The sequence below is a fragment of the Myodes glareolus genome, chromosome 1 (assembly GCF_982192425.1).
Source record: "Myodes glareolus chromosome 1, mMyoGla1.1, whole genome shotgun sequence".
Taxonomy (NCBI): domain Eukaryota; kingdom Metazoa; phylum Chordata; class Mammalia; order Rodentia; family Cricetidae; genus Myodes; species Myodes glareolus.
Window position 1 is genome coordinate 39,184,159 of NC_142026.1, and position 8,084 is coordinate 39,192,242.

Consider the following 8,084-nt stretch of genomic DNA (forward strand, 5'->3'; position numbering starts at 1 on the left):
ATTTAACAATGAATAGCATAGTCATAATTTTTATGGCCAAGGAGCTCAATAGAAGAAGATGAAAATGATTAATGTACAAGTAATCAATTGAAAAAAATAGAGAAGAGCTATAATATAAAATGAAAACAGAATGTAATACTGAAGGGACTTCTTGAAGGCAAGTGCTAGGTAAGGATATAAAATTTAAGCTGGGCTGCAAATGAGAAGTAGTTCCATATGTAGCTAAGGAAGAGCCCTTGAAGCAAGTGCATTCCAGGAAAATGAGTACCCCTCTCCTCCAGTAAAAGAGAGAATGAGAAAATCAAACCACGGTGTGGATAAACGGAGTTGCTTAAGAGCTGCAGAGAAAACAGATGATGCTAGGCTTTGCGCATGCTTCAGAAAATGATGTCTTCTTCAGACAGCTTGGTATGAAAGTTTGACTTTTCCATATTTAATATGTAGACACCTCATTCCCTCACACCTTGGTCTTCATGACTAGTGAATTTATATCTCGTTTTAAATGTCTTAAATCAGCATATTTTGTCTCTCTGCCAGACAGACCCTTCCCAAGCCAGTGAGTCCTATATAGGTGCACACAATGCTGATACACACCACTCACCTTTCACACTGAGGTGAAATGCATGAGCTAAGTGCCACCTTTCTTTAGCCAACACTCGGACTTTGGCTGCTGTGTTTTAAGGAAGACCTTGCAGGCTAGTTTATAAAGACAGTGCACAAGAAGCTTTGAGTCTTCAGTTTCCAAAAGCCTGGAGTAGCTCTGTGAACATGCTTCCCACTTTACTGCTGCAGTTGACAAAAAAGAAGCAGCCAAATTCCCAGCATAATGCCATCTGTGACTGACAATTAAGAGCTTGCCCTTTTAGAAAAAATCTGTGAATGGGAAATATTGAATACAGCTTTGTGCACATCTGTTTGTGACTCACCTTAGAGAACCCTTGTTCAATGATTTGAAGACCAATTCTAGGTCTTTCCCACTCACTTTTACGTACTGCCTAATTTCTAAACACTTAAAACATTTTGAATAAAACTGAGAAGTTTGAGATCCAGATATCAGCAGATTGGAATTACTAGTTAAGGCTTCTTTGGGTCTCCTTCCTTCTCTTATAAAGTCACTAGCATCACCACAAGGGTGTCACCTTCTAATGCATCGCTTTCAAGGTTAGAATTTAACATAATCTATGTTTCTTTTTTATTTTTATATATTTTTTCGCTCAAAAGTTTTTTTCCAAAGTTTATTAAATTATAAAAGTTTCCATTTCTGCCCCTCCTCCGAACACCCTCCCACTCCCCCATTCCCTCTCTTCCTCCCTCTCCATCCCTAAGAGCAGTCAGGGTTTCCTGCCCTGTGGGAAGTTCAAGTTCCTCCCCCCTCCCTCCAGGTTCAGGAAGGTGAGTATCAAAACAGACTGGATCTCAAAAATCCAGTATATGCAGAAGAAACAAGTCCCAGTGTCATTGTCAATGGCTTTTCAGAAAGAATCCAGGCCAGCCACATTCAGAGAATCTGGTTGGATCACGTGCTTGTTCAGCCCCAGTCCAACTGGCCTTAATGAACTCAAATTAGATCAGTACCCTTGTATCAGTGGGTGATCACACCCCTCGCGGTCCTGATTTCCTTTTTCATGTTCTTCCTCCTTCTGCTCCTCATTTGGACCTTGGGGGGGGGGGGTTCAGTGCGGTGCTCCAATGTGGGTCTCCATCTGTATCGCCATCCATCCTCGGATGAAGGTTCCCTCTGGTCTTGCCTTCTTTGCTCACTTTCTGTTTCCTTCTGCTTCTCGTTTGAACCTAGGGAGTTAAGTCCAGTGTTCCAATGTGGGTCTCTGTCTCTATCTCCATCCATCGCCAGATGAAGGTTCTATGGTGATAAGCAAAATATTCATCAGTATGGTTATGGGCCAAGGCCGGTTCAGGAGGATATCAGGAAATGGAAAGATCTCCCTTGCTCTTGGATTGGAAGGATCAACATAGTAAAAATGGCAATTCTACCAAAAGCAATCTATATATTCAATGCAATCCCCATCAAAATCCCATCAAACTTCTTCACAGACATTGAAAGAATAATAATTAATTTTATATAGCAAAACAAAAAACCTAGGATAGCCAAAACAATCTTATAGAATAAAGGAACTTCTGGAGGTATAATCATCCCTGACTTCAAACTCTATTACACAGCTACAGTATTGAAAACAGCTTGGTATTGGCATATGAACAGAGAAGTTGACCTATGGAATCGAATAGAAGACCCAGATATTAACCCACAAACCTATGAACACTTGATTTTCTACAAGGGGACTAAAGGTATGCAATGTAAGAAGGAAAGCATCTTTAACAAATGGTGCTGGCATAACGGGATGTCAACCTGTAGAAGAATGAAAGTAGATCCATATCTATCACCATGCACAAAACTCAAGTCCAAATGAATTAAAGACATCAACATTAATCTGACCACTTTGAACCAGATAGAAGAGAAAGTGGGAAGTAGTCTACAAGACATAGGCACAGGAGACCACTTCCTAGGTAGAACCCCAGTAGCACAGTCAATAAGAGAATCAATGAATAAATGGGACCTCCTGAAACTGAGAAGCTTCTGTAAAGCAAAGGACACTGTCAGTAAGATAAAAAGGCTACCTTCTGACTGGGAGATGATCTTCACCAACCCCTCATCAGATAAAGGCCTAATCTCCAAAATATACAAAGAACTCAAGAAACTAGACACTAAAATTCTAATTAATCCAATTAAAAAATGGGGTGCTGATCTGAACAGAAAATTCTCAACAGAAGAACTTCAAAAGGCCAAAAGACACTTAAGGTAATGCTCAACCTCATTAGCGATCAGGGAAATGCAAATCAAAACAACTATGAGATACCATTTTACACCGGTCAGATTATCTAAAGTCAAAAACACCAATGATAGCCTATGCTGGAGTGGATGTGGAGAGGGGAACTCTCATCCATTGTTGGTGGGAATGCAAACTTGTGCAACCACTGTGGAAATCAGTGTGGCGGTTTCTCAGGAAACTGGGAGTCAATCTCCCTCAAGACCCAGCAATTCCACTCTTGAGAATATACCCAAGAGATGCCCTATCATACCACAAAAGCATTTGTTCAACTATATTTATTTTTTTAATCTGTGTTTCTTGATTGCCCTTTAATGGCTCCCTCAATCACGATATCTTTTTCATTTCTCTTCCTCACTCTGCTTCTTTTTCTTGAACTTCTCATTCCTTAGGATTCTCCTCTTCCCTCTCCGTCTTCCCTCCCTCTCCACTTCCATAGTCTTTTTCCACCTCCTAAGTTTCTCATGAGGCCTTTTCTGTTTCCCCTTTCTAGGGACATCCATGTATATCTCTCTTAGGGTCCTTCTTGTTACTTGGGATCATGGACTATAGTCTGGTTGTCCTTTGCTTTACATTTAATATTCACTTATGAGAGAGTGAAGATGGATGCTTAAAAGAAATCCCACACTAGCTCAGAATGGAGAATAATAGAGGGTTATTTATTTAGGGGTAGACTCACATATCAATATACTCTGCTGGAACAGAGAACAGCAACCGAATCCCGCAGCCAGAAAAGAGGCCAGATGTGTGCTTTACATCAGTATAAATAGTATAGGAGGCCATGCCAAAGTGGCTGGGTAACTTAAAGGCTACTGGCTGTAGGAATTCCTACAACACCTTCCCTTTTTTTAAAATAAGAGAGTTCTAAACCTAATACAAAATTATATACAAAAAGAACAAATACATCAAGCAAGACACATGGGATAAATGTTTTATTTATTATCCTATCCTAATGAGTTTAAGTCTTGTATAATAAATGACTTGGCAGGCTAGAGAGATGTCTAGTGGTTAAGAGCACTGGTTGCTCTTCCAGAGGTCCCGAGTTCAATTCCTAGCAACCACATGGTGGCTCACAGACATTTATAATGAGATCTGGTGCCCTCTTCTGGCCCGCAGGCACACATGGAAGGAATGTTGTATACATAATAAATAAGTAAATCTTTAAAATAAATAAATAAAATAAATGACTTGACCAACTCATGAGAGGAAATTAACTACAACTATCTAGTCTTCAACCTCGTCGAAGATCTGAGAAGGGAAATAATATTACTTGAGTAAGCAGGAAGTACAGTTAAGTAACTTCCAAAATGTACAACAAATAACTGAGACAACTGGCTGCCTGGGCAATCACCCAAAGTCTCATTAGCAATGTTGAAGCAACCAACTTTGGCTAAGGTCTAGAGTAACTGACAGACCATTTTCAGAGGCAGGAAATTTTCAAAACTGTCTTTCCCTGTCTTGACAAAATTTGACAGTCTTTTTCCTTGTGTCCTGCTTATCCATTTCTAGATATCATGTACCATGTCAGTGGTTGAGGCATGGGCATTCATTTGCCCAAAGGTCAGTTTTGCCAAGAAGAAAACAAGCAGCAAGTGGAGTGTTTTCAGTGCTCAATATTCTCTCGTGAATAGAACGGTGCTGCCAGGAGTAATTGTGTCTCATTTCAACAGAACCCTAAGTTATTTAAATGTCATATTTTGCAGTTCTTTGAAGTAGTTGAAGATTAACTATCTATGCAGAATACAATCTCTATGAATCTAAAGAACCTGAACAGTCTAAGTATAAGTATGACAAACATAGATGACTACTGATCTATAATTCTTGATACCTATATAACTTAAAGACTAAGAGTTCATAGTGAAAGATTATACAATAAACAACTGTACAACAAATGAGGACAATGATGTCAAAATGTAAATAATGTATATCTTGATCAGAGGTAGAAATGTACATTGCAATATGATCCAAATATTGTAAGTAGAGGTAAAAGCATACATGCATACAATATGACAAAATAACTTTCTCTGATTTAAGTTTGTATCAATATATAAGAATCTATAGCAATGTAAATTGCTTATAAATAATAACTCACAAGTATACACTTTATTGCTCACTATTATTGGTTTTAGTAAGCTCACACTAATTTATTATCCCATCCAATTTGTCTGAATCCACATGGGGCACCAGATGAAGATGGATGCTTAAAAGAAATCGCACACTAGCTCAGGATAGAGAAAAATAGAGGGTTATATATTTAGGGGTAGACTCACAAATAAATATCTTCTGCAGTAATGGTGAACAACAACCAAATTCCACAGCTGGAAAAAGGTAGATGTGCACTTTACATTGGCATAAATAGTGTAAGAGGCTATACCCAAGTGGGTGGATAGCTTAAAGCCTACTTGCTGTAGGAATTCCTACTACAAGTGAGTACATAACATGTTTATCTCTGGGTCTGTGTTACTTCACTCAGGATGTTTTCTCTAGTTCCATCATTTTGCGTGCAAATTTAAAGACACCATTGTTTTTTTTTGACACTGAGGCTTTCTCCATTGTATAAACACACCACATTTTCATCTATTCTTCAATTGGGGGCATCTAGGTTGTTTCCAGGTTCTGGTACTATGAATAATGCTGCTATGAACACAGCTAAGCAAATGTTCTCGTAGTATGAGTGTGCATCCTTTGAGTGGTTGATATTGCTGGGTCCTGAGGTAGATTATTTTCCAATTTTCTGAGAAACTATCATACTAATTTCCAAAGTGACTTTCTAAGTTTGCACTCCCGCCAGCATTAAAGGAGTCTTTTACTTATCTTTGATTGTATTATTTGGTGATTTGATGTCTAATTTCTTGAGTAATTTATGTAATTTGGAGAGCAGCAATATGTCTAAAGTGGGGTTAGAGAAGATCTTTTCCCATTCAATAGGTTGCCACTTTGTCTTGGTGACTGTGTCCTTTGTGTAACAGAAGCTTCTCAGTTTCAGGAAATGTATTTATTAATTATTGCTCTCAGTGTCTGTGCTATTGGTGTTATATTTAGAAAGTATTCTCCTGTGCCCATGCAATCAAGGCTGCTTCTAACTTTCTCTTCAATGAATATCAATGTGGCTTCTTTAAAAAAATAAAAAAGCATAAGCTGTTTGAGGTTGTGCAATACAAACATTTAATTCATAAAAAGATGGGATTTTTTCTCATGAGGATCAAAGTAAATTACGTTATTATTCTCATTTTTGTTGTTCTTTCCAGGCAAGTTTCAGTATTTAGTCTAGTTTGACCTCAAATTCATAATCTTCTTGTCTTGGTTTCTGGAATTACATGTGTGAGCTAATATTTCCAAGGTAAAGTTTATTGTATTTGAAGTTGCTATCAACAATAGTGTATAACTTGAACTCATTGGCACAGGATACCACTTCCTAAATATAACTCTAGTAGCACAGACACTAAGAAACAATTAATAAATGGACCTCCTGTAACTGAAAAGCTTCTGTAAAGCAGAGTACATGGTCAACAAGACAAAATGACAGCCTGCAGAATAGGGAAAGATATTCATTAACCCCACATCAGACAGAGGTCTGATCTCCAAAATATACAAAGAACTCAAGAACTTGATCATCAAAAGAACAAATAATTCAATAAAATAATGAAGTACAGACCTAAATAGAGAACTCTCAACAGAGAAATCTAAAATGGCGAAGAGATACTTAAGGAAATGCTCGACATCCTTAGTCATCAGAAATACAAATCAAAACAACTCTGAAATTCCATCTTACACCTGTAAGAATGGTCAAGATCAGAAACACTGATGATACTTATCCTGAGGAGGCTGTGGGTGAAAGAGAACACTGCTCATTACTGGTAGGAGTAAAAGCTGATACAGCCCTTTTGGAGGTCAGTGTGGAGATAATTCAGAAAATTAGGAAAGAACCTTCCTCAAGACCTGGCAATACCACTTTTGGGTATATATCCAAAGGATGCTCAATTGTACCACAAGGACATGTGTTCAACTATAGTCATAGCAGCATTATTTGTCATAGCCAGAACCTGGAAACAGCATAAATGTTTCTCAACCAAATAATGGATAAGGAAAATGTGGTACATTTACATAATGGAATACTACAAAGCAGAAAAAAATAACAACATCTTGAATTTCGAAGACAAATGAATAGAGCTAGAAAACATCATTTTGAATGAGGTAACCCAGACCCAGAAAGACAATTATCACGTGTATTCACTCATAAGTGGTTTTTAAACATAAAGCAAAGAAAACCAGCCCAAAAATCACAATCCCAGAGAACCTAGCCAACAATAAGGACTTTAAGAGAGACATGCGTAAGTCTAATCTACATGGGAAATAGAAAAGGACAAGATCTCCTGAGTAAATTGGGAGCATGGGTACCTTGGAAGAAGGTTGAAGAGGAGAGGAGAGGCAGAGAGGGGAGCAGAGAAAAATGTAGAACATAATAAAGATCAATAAAAAATAAAAGTACTATCAAATCTTTAAAAAAATACCATGAAAGGCCTTATTACTAAGTGGTTACTAGAAAATCTTTAAGACAGTTCAAAATTTATATTTATTTATTTATTTGTGTTAAGGTAGTGTGCACTAGCAGTCCTATGGAGGTCATAGTCAGTACTTTCTCCACACTGTGACTTGGGAAGAGAAGTGAACCCAAGGCTTTAGTGAGTTTGTCAGCAAGAGCCTTAACCTCTAGAGTCAGCTCTCCAATCCTAAACAAGTTTATATCTACTGTTTCTCCAGATAATTTGAAAGTAAAAATTTACGTTTCTTTTGTCATTTCAACAATGTTTTTTTCTAATATGTTTTTGGTTTAATGGCCAAAATTTCCATTATATTTTTGCCTGATAATAACATGCAAACTCTAGGATGTTTTGTTGAGCGAGTACTGTGAATATCCAGGACAAAGTCACCTTCACTGTCTAACATTTTCATTGGGCCCATAAGTTAATTATCTCCAGCTTCTTTCTTTTTTGCTGTTAAGTTTTGTAAGACAGAGTTTCTCTCTATAGCACTGACTGTCCTGGATGTTGCTCTGTAGATCAGGTTGGCCTCAAAATCAGAAATCCATAGACCTCTGTCTCCTGAGGGCTGGATCAAAAGGCAGAAGGTAGAGTTCTGCTTCTGTGCTTTTCTTTTGACAATTAATCACATCTCTCCTCCTTTTCTCACTGTCCAGCATGTTGTCTTGTCCAGAACGTAGTGTCAGGAGAGTTCAGTGAC